Below are 11,762 nucleotides of genomic sequence, written 5' to 3' on the forward strand. Positions count from 1 at the left end.
TCAAATATATTTCTGTATATCTAGAAAACCTAACTTACCTAACTATAAATTCTATTATAAGTAACTATCTATAGTCTGTATTCAATTATGCATTACGTTTTAAAAGATCAGTATAAGCACAATACTTAATCAAGAGGAGAAATATACACATCACAAAATTGACCTTGAATTTGTATCAATAAATGAAAAACAATACCCATATCATAATTCCCCTTTTTTACCATTAAAAAAGATTGGCTGTGATCACTAGCCAATTATAAACAATCCCATTTAAATGAAAACAAAGATTTATAAACAAGATGGGAATTGGGACGTCGCTCATTCCAAACTGCTTCCTGCTGGAAGGGGGCGCTGTTTATACCATGGGGATCATGACAAAACCCAGAAGCCTGTATAAGTCCTTATTTTTATGGTCTGTAGAGCTGTATCATCTTAGCTGTCTCAGTTGTTGAAACACCTGGTCCACTGCTTCCGGGGGTCTTGGTTCGTGAAACCACAGAAGCCTGGAAGGAATTCTCAGCTTTTCATTTTCTGTAGAAACATAAATAAAAACTCCATTTCCGAGTAACATATCCTTACACTTAAATTTTGAAGTCAAGGCATTTTTAAAAGATAGAAGTTGGATTAATTCAGCAGCATTTATAATCAAGTGTACTTTAGCAGCAGTTCCTTCCTGAGCAAGCAAAAAACTGAAAAACACAATAGTGTACAGTATCCAGACTCTCTGTGTATTTTCCATCTTTGTGTGGCTTATTTATTTATTATTACTTTATTTCTTTCACTTTTATTTCTTTTTCTCTGAGACAGGGTTTCTCTTTGGAAACCTGCCTGCCTCTGCCTCTGGAGCAATTCCTACCGGCGTGCGCCACCACAGCCAGCTTTTGTATTTATTTACCACTTTGTCGTTTCATTTTCTCTCTCAATCTCACATATATGTTTAAACACACTGTAAACCGTTAAAGGTTTGTCTTTATCCGAGTCTGACTTTACTGTAAATCTTTATGTTTTTCTGGCCACGTGTCTTATCTGTAAAACTGCGGCTGTTTTAAACTGCCAGTTTTTTTTTTTTTTTTTTCGTCAAGATGGCGGGCGTAAGCATGACTCCAGCTTACCGCCTCAGTCCTTGCTGACATCCAGCAAAAGCTGCCACTTCCAGCTGTACGTACACACCTTTCAAAAGTTAGCAGAGTCTCTTAAAAGGACCTTGTTGGTTTTTTTTTTTCTTTTTCTTTTTATGCCGAGTCAGGAAGACTCCAGTAAATGAGCCGCGTGAATCTCGGCTTGTTGTTAGCAAAACAGAGCACACCTGAGAAAAATGCTGCTACCAAAATCTGTGCTTCTCTCTGTTCTTCTGTTTTTAAAATTCCTTTAAATCTTCTGTTATTTTTCACGGAAATTTATGATCCCACTCCTGATCACCATTATGTTAAGAGAAGCTTTTTCCTTGCTAGCCGCTTTGGTTTATCCCCCGCCAGTCGCCTGGGCTCTGCCGCGCCAGCCTGTTTCGAGATCCGCATGAGTCCCAAATAAACACACAGGAGGCTATATTCATTATGAAGCTGTTGGCCTTGCTTGTCTCTTACTGGCTAGCTCTGCTTTAAGTAATTACCCCATAATTGTTAATCTAAGTATGTCTCTTACCGGAGAATAGTTCTGGGCTCCTACCCCCATGGCGGTTACATGTTGACTCTCCTGTGTTTCTCCTACCCAGAATCTTCCTGGATTCCTAGCCCCACCTATCTAGATTCCTATTGGCCAGACAGTGCTTTATTAGCATAAGACTTCCCCAACACCTATCCCCACTTCCTTCCACATAGGGGATATCAAGAGTCTGTCATTTCACTCAGGGCAGGGTCCAGGGACTCCCCTAAGAGTCCAGGCTGAAAGAGAATCCCTCTTTGTGTTATGGACACATGAAGTCCTTTTGTATGCCAGGGATAAACACTGATCTACTGCCCAGGACCCCATAGGTTGCCCAGGCCTCCTCACTGACTCTCACACTCAGGGGGTCTGGATCAGTCCCATGCTGGCCTCCCAGCTGTCGGTCTGAGGTCCAAGAGCTCCCCCTTGTTCATATCAGCTGTCTCTGCTGGTTTCGCCAGCCCATTCTTTGCCAATTTGCCTATTGCTCCTCTCTGTCACTGGGCTCCATGGGTTCAGTTCAGTGTTTAACTGTAGGTGTTTGCCTCTGCTTCCATCAGTCACTGGATGAAGGTTCTAGGATGGCATATATGGTAGATGTCAAGTTCATTATCAGGAATGGGCATTTAAGGTCATCTCTCCACTATTGCTTAGCTTGCCAGTTGGTGTCATCCTTTTAGATCACTAGAGATCTCAGTGGTGCCAGATCTCTCTTCTAACCTATGACTCCCTCTATTATCGTATTTCTCATCCTGTTTTCCTCCTATTCTACCCCCCACTCAACCTTCCTGTTCCCCCATGACCTACTCTCTCTTCCTCTTCTCCCCCTCTCTTCTTCCCAGCTCCCACTCTCCCCCCACCTCTTGCTGTGTTCCCAGTTGTTCAGGATATCTTGCCTCATTCCTCTTCTCTGGGGTACTATGTGTATCTCTCTTAGGTTCTTTCCTGTTTCTCAGACTCTCTATCAGTGGAAGTGCAGACTGGCACTATCCTAATACATGTCTAAAATCCATATATGAGTGAGTACATACCATGTTTGTCTTTTTTGTGGCTGGGTTACCTCACTCAGGATGGTTTCTTCTAGTACCATCCATTTACCTATGAATTGCAAGATTCCATTGGTTTTTTTCTGCTGAGTAGTACTGCATTATGTAAATGTACCACATTTTCTCTATCCACTCTTCAATTGAGGGGCATCTAGGTTGCTTCCAGGTTCTGGCTATTACAAATACTGCTGCTATGAACATAGTGGGACAGATGTCCTTGTTATATGAATTTGCATCGTTTAGATATATGCCTAACAGAGGAACTGCTGGGTCTTGTGGTAGATTGATTCCCATTTTCCTGAGGAATCTCCATACTGATTTCCAAAGAGGCTGTATGAGTTGGCACTTCCACCAGCAGTGGAGGAGTGTTCCCCTCTCTCCACATCCTCTCCAGCATAAATTGTCTTCAGTGTTTTTGATTTTAGCCATTCTGACAGGAGTAAGATGGTATCTCAAAGTTGTTTTGATTTGCATTTCCCTGATGGCTAAGGATGTTGAGCACTTTCTTAAGTGTCTCTTGGCCATTTTAGCCTCCTCTACTGAGAATTCTCTATTTAGTTCTGTACCCCACTTTTTAATTGGATCCTTTGGTGTTTTGGAGACTTGCTTCTTGAGTTCTTTGTAAATTTTGGAGATCAGCCCTCTGTCAGATGTAGGGTTAGTGAATATCTTTTCCCAATCCTTGGGGTGCCTTTTTGTCTTGTTGACTGTGTCCTTTGCCTTACAGAAGCTTCTTAGTTTCAGGAGGTCCCATTTGTTAATTGTCAATCTCAGTGTCTGTGCTACTGGTGTTATGTTCAGGAAGTGGTCTCCCGTACCAATTCGTTGAAGAGCATCTCCCACTTTCTCTTCTAAGAGTTTAAGTGCGGTTGGATTTATGTTGAGGTCTTTGATCCATTTGGACTTAAGTTTTGTGCAAAGCAGTAGACATGGATCTATCTGCAGTCTTCTGCATGCCAATATCCAGTTATGCCAGCACCATTTGTTGAAGATGCTTTCTTTTTTCCATTGTATAATTCTAGCTTCTTTGTCAAAAATCAAGTGTCCATAGGTGTGGGAGTTAAAATCAGGGTTCTCAATTTGGTTCCATTTGTCTACCTGTCTATTTTTGTGCCAATACCAAGCTGTTTTCAGGACTATAGCTCTATAATAGAGCTTAACATCAGGAATAGTAATGCCTCCGGAAGTTCCTTTGTGCAGGGTTGTTTTGGCTATCCTGAGTCTTTTATTTTTTTCATATAAAGTTGATTATTGTTCTTTCAAGGACTGTGAAAGATTGTACCAGTATTTTGATGGTGATGACATTGAATCTGTAGATTGCTTTTGGCAAGATTGACATTTTTACTATGTTGATCCTACCTGTCCAAGAGCATGGGATATCTTTCCATTTTCTGGTATCTTCTTTAATTTCTTTCTTTAAAGACTCAAATTCTTGCTATACTGATATTTTATGTTGTTTGTGGCTATTGTAAAGGGTGATGCTTCTCGGATTTCTTTCTCAGTCCATTTATCAACTGTATATAACAGAGCTACTGATGATTTGTGTTAATCTTGCATCCTGCCACTTTGCTGAAGATGTTTATCAGCTGTAGGAGTTCCCTGGTAGAGCTTTTCAGGTCACTTATGTAAACTATCATATCATCTGCAAATAGTGAAAGTTTAACTTCTTCCTTTCTAGTTTATATCCCCTTGATTTCCTTTTGTTGTTTTATTGCTCTAGCTAGAACTTCAAGTACAATACTGAAGAGATAAGGAGAGAGTGAACAGCCTTATCTTGTTTCTGATTTTAGAGGACTCGTGTTGAGTTTCTCTCCATTTAGTTTGATGTTGACTGTTGCTTTACTGTATATTGCTTTTATTATGCTCATGTATGTTCCTGTTATCCCTGATCTCTCCAGGACCTTTATCATGAAGAGTGTTGGATTTTGTCAAAGGTTTTTTTCAGCATCAAGTGAGATGATCATGTAGTTTTTCTTTTCCAGTTTGTTTATATGATAGATTACATTGATAGATTTTCGTATGTTGAACCATCCCAGCATTTCTGGGATGAAGCCTACTTGATCATGGTGTATGATATCTCTGATGTAGTCTTGGATTCAATTTGCCAGTGTTTTATTAAGTATTTTTGCATCAATGTTCATGAGCAATATTGGTCTGTAGTTCTCTTTCTTAGTTGTGCCTTTGTGTGGCTTGGGTACCAAGATAATTGTAGCCTCGTAAAAAGAGGCAACGAACTTTCTGCTTCTGTTGTGTAGAACACTTTGAGGAGTATTGAAATTAGCTCTTCTTTGAATTTCTGGTAGAACTCTGCACTGAAGTCACCTGGGCCTGGACTTTTTTGGTTGGGAGATTTTGATGACTGCTTCTATTTCATTAGGGGTTATAAGTCTGTTTAAATTGCTTATCTGCTCTTGATTTAATTTTGGTAAGTGATAGCTATCCAGAAAAGTGTTCATTATCTTTAAATTTTCAAATTTTGTGGAGTACAGGTTTTCAAAGTATGGCCTGATAATTCTCTGGATTTCCTCCGTTTCCATTGCTATGTTCCCCTTCCATTCCTGATTTTGTTAATTTGCATGTTCTCTCTCTGCCTTTTGTTTAGTTTGGATAAAGGTTTGTCTATCTTGATTTTCTCAAAAAGAACCAACTCTTTGTTACATTGATTCTTTGTATTGTTTTCTTTGTTTCGACTTTATTGATTTCAGTCCTCAATTTGAATATTTCCTGGCATCTACTCCCTTGCTTCTTTCTGTTCTAGAGCTTTCAGTTGTGCTGTTAATTCTCTAATGTGACTATTCTCCAGTTTCTTCATATGAACACCTAGTGCTATGAACTTTCCTCTTAGCACTGCTTTCAAAGTGTCCCATAAGTTTGAGTATGTTGTCTCTTCAGTCTGATTGAATTCTAGGAAGTCTTTAATTTCTTTATTTCTTCCTTGACCCAGGAATGGGGCAATTGTGCCTTGTTCAATTTCCATGAGTTTGTAGGTTTTCTGCAATTGGTATTGTTGTTGAGTTCTAACTTTAAAGCATGGTAGTCTTATAAGACACACAGGGTTATTCCAATTTTTCATACCTGTTGAGGTTTGTTATGTTGCCAAGTATGTGGTCGATTTTAGAGAAGGTCCCATGTGGTGCTGAGAAGAAGGTATATTCTTTTGTGTTTGGATGGAATATTCTATACATGTCTGTTAAGCCCAATTGAATCATAACTTCTGTTAGTTCCTTTGTTTCTTTGTTAAATTTCTGTCTGGTGATCCTGTCTAGTGGTGAGAGTGGGGTATTAAAGTGTCTCACTACAACTGTATGAGATCTTATGTGTGATTTGAGTTTTAGTAATGCTTCTTTTACAAACATGCCCTTTGTATTTGGGGCATAGATATTCAGAATTGAGACTTCTTCCTGATGAATTTTTCCTGTAATGAATATGAAATTACCTTATTCATCTCTTTTGATTGATTTTAGTTTAAAGTCTAATTTGTTCTATACTGAGATAGCTACAACAGCTGGGAACTTCAGACTGGTTTTTTTATTATTATTGTCTCTATTTCAGCTTCAAACCTTGCACTGTTTGAATTGTTTCTTGCAATTTTTGGTTTGTCTTTTCTTCCATTTCTTTAAAGGATTTTCTCATTTCCTCTTTGAGGGTCTCTATCATCTTCTTGAAGTTGTTTTTAAGGTCATTTTCTTCTGCTTCATCTGTATTGGAATGTTCATGTCTTGCTGGTGTACAGTCCCTAGACTCTGGTGGCATCATATTGGTTTTTCTGTTGTTGAATGTGTTCTTATATTTTCGTCTTCCCATCCCTTCTTCCAGTGGGTACAGGAGGTCTCTTCCTTTCCTGGTGGGTACGGGCCCAAGTCTCTCTTCCAGTGGGTGCAAGCAGGTTCAATACTCTGATGGGTCCCACGGTGGATGCAGGTGGGTCTGAGGCACTCCCTCACCTCTGCCCTGAGTAGGGGTGAGGGTAGACCTGCACTCTCAGCAGGCTCCTGGTTGCTTGGTCCTCGGGTGGTGAGTCAACCTGGTGGCACTTCCCAGGCCAGGAGATCCCAGAGAGGAAGCCTTTTGACAGCTTTTAAAATGCACAGTAAAAGACTGGGTGGGTCAACAAGGTACCTGTCACTAAGAAGATTGGGAGTTTGGCTCCCTCTAAAGACAGCAAGGAAAGTTTACCAATGCTTTGTATGTTCCAGCTAGCCTAGTTTATCTGACAAATTCCAGACCAGTGAGAGATCCAATCTTGGGGGTGGAGTGGGAGTAGGGGTGTGGCTTGCACTAGAGGACTGGAGAAGGTAAGTGAAGACAGTGACTAAGGAATGCCACCCAAGGCTGTCTTCTGGCTTTCAAACATAAACACACAGAGAACACAAAGTGTTCTAAGTGTAGAGGCACATGCCTGTAATCCCAACTATTTAGGAGGTTGAAGCCAGAGGCCGGAATGAGTAACACAGTGAGACTATGTCTCTAAATAATTGTTTAAAGGGCTAGTTATGTATCATAGTGGCAGTCTCCATCCAGCATGTGTGAGAGCCTGGGCTCAATCTCCAGCATTACAAGAACAAAAGAGCTTTTCCAATGGTGAATGCCTACCTATGAGAACATGCCTCCCACAAAGGATCTCCTACATCTTTCTCCAGAAAAGTTCCAATTCCTACTTCGTGAATATGAAATGTCTAGGATGCTATACAATCCCCACAATCTTTAGTCATACACAAACAGTAGTTGTGGAAGTTTGAAAAAAAGTGGCAAGCAGGGCAGTAGTGGCTCACATCTTTAAACCCAGCACTCAGGAGGCAGAGGTAGAAGGATCTCTGTGATCTGGTCTACAGAGAGAGTTTCAGGACAGCCAGGGCTACACAGGAAAACCTTGTCTCAAACAGAAACAAAACAAAACAAAATGGCCCCCATAGGCTCATTTGTTTGAATGCTTAGTCATTAGGGAGTGACACTATTTGAGAAGGAACAGGAGGTGTGATCTTGTTGGAGAGAGTTTGTAACTGGGGATGGCTTCAAAAACCAAAATCAGGTCCACTGCCACTCTTTTCCTGCTGCCTGTGGATCCAGACGTAGAAGTCTCAGGACTTCTCCAGCACTATGTCTGCCTATGTACTACCATGCTCCCCACTATAATGATAATGGACTAAGCCTCTGAAAATGTAAGCAAGCCCAGTTAAATGTTTTTTATAAGAGTTGCCTTGGTCATGGTGTCTTTTCACAGTAATAGAACAGAAAACAAGATAGTAGCCTTGTTTTTTATTGTTTCCCTGCCCTTTGCCAGTCTTCAGGAAGAAAAGCAAGGCTTATAAAAAGACTGGCTCTTTAGGAAGAAGCAAACTAAAAGCACCCTGAATCAAGGAGAGCAGGAAACTACCTCAACAAACACATTTTGGATTAAAAAAAATAGACCCATTTATTCCACAACTCTTTAAACAGGGGCAAAGAGAGTTTGACAACATTCATACCCAGGGTGCACTGACTCTATAGGGTTTCCACATCATCATTTTCAGGTCAGGCTCTCTCCATACAGCTTAAAATCTTTTGCTTTGTCTCCATATGTTACCGTTCTTGTAACCAGGCTCACACCTGGATGAGTTCAAAGCTAAAACAAAGGCAGCCAAGAAATAAAAGAACAGGAAAAGGCTTTATTAGCTGTAGCAGGTAAGGAAAACATGGAAGTTGCTTCAACACAATGTCTTCCTCCAACAAAGAAAATGAGGATTTTATTCAAGGAGTCATGACAGAGTCATGTAGGAAAGCACATTGGTGGTCAGCCCATTCCCAGGCATGTTCAATTCAAACTGTATGCTTCTGAGAATATTTAGTTGAAGGCCATAGTTCAACAAGGAAAAATAATTGATGGTGACACTTGGGCCATGATTAGTGCAGTGATATAAATAGTAATGTCCCCCCATAAACTCTTGTGTTTGAATTCTTGGTCCATAGAGAGGGGCACTACTAGGAGGTGTGACCTTGTTGGAGTAGGTGTAGCTCTTTTGGAGGAAGTGCGTCACTAGTAGCAGGTTTTGAGATCTCAGAAGCACAAAACCAGGCCTAGTGGATCACATCTCTTTTCCTGTTGCTTGTGCATCAAGATGGGGAATGCTCAGTTCCTCTCCAGCACCATGTCTGCCTGCATACTGTCATGCTTCCTGCCATGACAATAATGGACTAAACTTCTGAACTGTAAGCCACCCCAAGTAAATGTTTTCCTTTATAAGGTCATGATATCTCTTCACAGCAATAAAAACCCCAACTAAGACTATAGTTTACATCACGAAGATAAAAGAAATGCTTTGGGCATGCATACTTTCTTCTCTCAGAGAGGATTTAGTAGCAGCCAGAACCTGGTACTTGGTGACTTAATACAGTTTGCTCCCAAGGGTGTTGCCTCACTTAGATATGAATAGTTTTATTTACCCACTGAGTCTCAGTCATCTCTGAACCCACACTCACTCCCTGCACCAAGAGGTCCACGGTGCACAATAGTAGATGGATTCTTTTGATGCTATTATATTCCCCTCATATTCTTTCCACTTTACCAATTTAACCAACAACCACCTCTCTTTTATCTTTGAAAGACAGAGCAAAGATCGACAGCTTCAGATCTTCACTGAGTGGCCTAGCAATTCAAGTGTTCTTCTTGGTGAAGGCCACTTGTTCCTGGTTTAAAAGCTCTCTTAGCTAGCTTTTCTAACGCTGAGACCAAACACCATGACCAAAAAGCAAGGTGGGGAGGAAAGGATTTATTTGGCTTATGCTTTTATATCACTGTTCATCACTGAAGGAAGTCAGGACAGGAACTAAAACAGGACAGGATCCTGGAGGCAGAAGCTGATGCAGAGGCCGTGGAGGGGAGCTGCTTATTGGCTTGCTCCCCGGGCTTGCTCAGGCTGCTTTCTTATAGAACCTAGGACCATGAGCTCAGGGATGGTCCCACCCACCATGGACTGGACCTTCCCCCATTGATCACTAAATGAGAAAAATGCCTTACAGCTGGATCTCATGGAGGCCATTTCCTCAATTGAGGATCCTAGCTCTCTGATGGTTCTAACTTGTATAAAGTTGACCCAGCCAGCACAGAAGTGATCTGCGTCTCCTTCTCACCTGAAGGGAATCTGCAGTTGTGTTTGCCTGCTTGTGTTGCCATTCCTTGTTAACTGTAAGTCTGTAAAGTACCCTGCCTAGAGAGGAGGTAGGGCTTGAGCGACCAAAGAATGGACACCAAGTAAACATTCTTGTGATCAGTACTTTGTTTAATACGTAACCTTTGAGTGTGGTTTTTTCTTCTTTTCCTATTTCACTGTTCTTTGTTTTTTGGTTTGTTTTTGTTTTTGTTTTTTTGAGACAGGGTCTTGCTATGTAGCTTGATACTAGTTTTGTCATCCACACTGGTCTCAAATGTGCTACAACCCCATAGTCCAAAACAACTGTGTGCAGGAATGACAGTTCTACATCATCACTCTCAGCAACGGAATTTTTCTTATGCAAGTACTGCATCTCAGAGTGTTTTTCTAGTTTTCTTTGGGTCCAAAGATTAGTCAGTATCAAAGTTCAAATGCTGTTTGCTACTTCTGAGGTACATTCGTCTTTCACCCTAGCTCACTCTAAACTAAGAGACTTCCAAATAAACTCAGTTGAAATAGAAGAACTATAGATTTGGAAATACACAATGGGCCAGGAGACCCTCCACCCTGCCACCCTAACCTCACAAAGGACTGAACACCAGTAACTTTGGAACAGAAAGTCCTAAGAAATTCCTCACTGCAGCCACCGGAGTCTGGGACGTTCAGGACTCAGATTCTCTCCTTGCTCCTTTTACTCAGTAAATCCACTTTGCTTCTGTACTTGGTGCTTCTGACATGATTGTGGGGCAAGTTGTAAAGCCCCAAGCCCACCTAATGGTGCAACAGCAAGCCTGAGCAGAGGAGAAAGGAGAGCCTCAGAGACAGAGTCGCAGGACACCTCAAGCCTTCCATTCAGCAGCACGACATGCTGGATCCCACACCATAGGTGCAGCTAGCTGTAGGCAGACTCTCAGAGCATGGCAGATATCAGAATGAGGAATGTCCATGCTACACTGCTCTTGCTGGGCTCATGGGCACAATGCGCACATGCTCTCCTAGTTTCCCCAGGTAAATTCCACTGTGATAAGTAGCGCTTGCATACAGAAATCACCGAGGGGTGTACAGCTAGATCCTGCTGCTAAAACATATTTTACCTGCAAACCAGGGATGGTGTTGTGTAACTGTAATCTCAGCACTTGGGAAGTTCACACAAAAGGATAGCCAATTTGAAAGGCTAAAAAGACAGAACACAGAGAGAGACCCTGTCTCAAAAAGAAGAAAGAAAGGGCCTAGAGCCTTGAGATATTAGACGCTTGCTCCCGATTTAGCATTTAGCTAAACTGAGCAGACCACTGAGATTCCCAGTCAGGTCTTGCCTGTTCATCTTTATTCATGTTGCCATCCTTCAACAAGCCTATATGGACCAACATCACTATGGTTACTTCCAAGCATTGAGAGGAAGTGAGAATGAGCCTTTACTCCTTGGCATTGCTACTGCTTCTACTTCATCAGTTGCCCTTCCTGAAACCAGGTGAATGTCTAAAAAGGATTTTATGTCCTCAGTTTTTACCAGACCTCTGGGCTGACCCAATCTAAGGGGCACACCCACTTGTGAACCCTGAAAGTCAAGACCACAGACCTGGAGTTAGAAAACAACAAGCATCAGGCAGTGGTGGCGTACTCCGGAGGCAGAGGCAGGCAGATCTTTGTGAGTTCGAGGCCAGCCTGGTCTGCAGACCGAGTTTCAAGACAGCCAGGACTGGAAAAACCCTGTCTTGAAGAAAAAGAAAAAAAAAGATTGAAAGGAGAGAGACAGAGACAGAGACAGACAGAGAGACAGAGACAGAGAAACTGCCTGGATTATTTTTTTCCTTTTTATTTTACTTCTTTTACTTTTTTCATAGTTCCTGTGTTGGTTTAAAAGGAGAATAATTCTTTGAAAGTGTAGCCACTGGTAGGTTTCCCATGCTCCAATCAATGAACCCATATCATCTAATCATCTACATAT

Source organism: Mesocricetus auratus, unplaced genomic scaffold, assembly GCF_017639785.1.
Source record: "Mesocricetus auratus isolate SY011 unplaced genomic scaffold, BCM_Maur_2.0 Super-Scaffold_100676, whole genome shotgun sequence".
NCBI classification, from domain to species: Eukaryota; Metazoa; Chordata; class Mammalia; order Rodentia; family Cricetidae; genus Mesocricetus; species Mesocricetus auratus.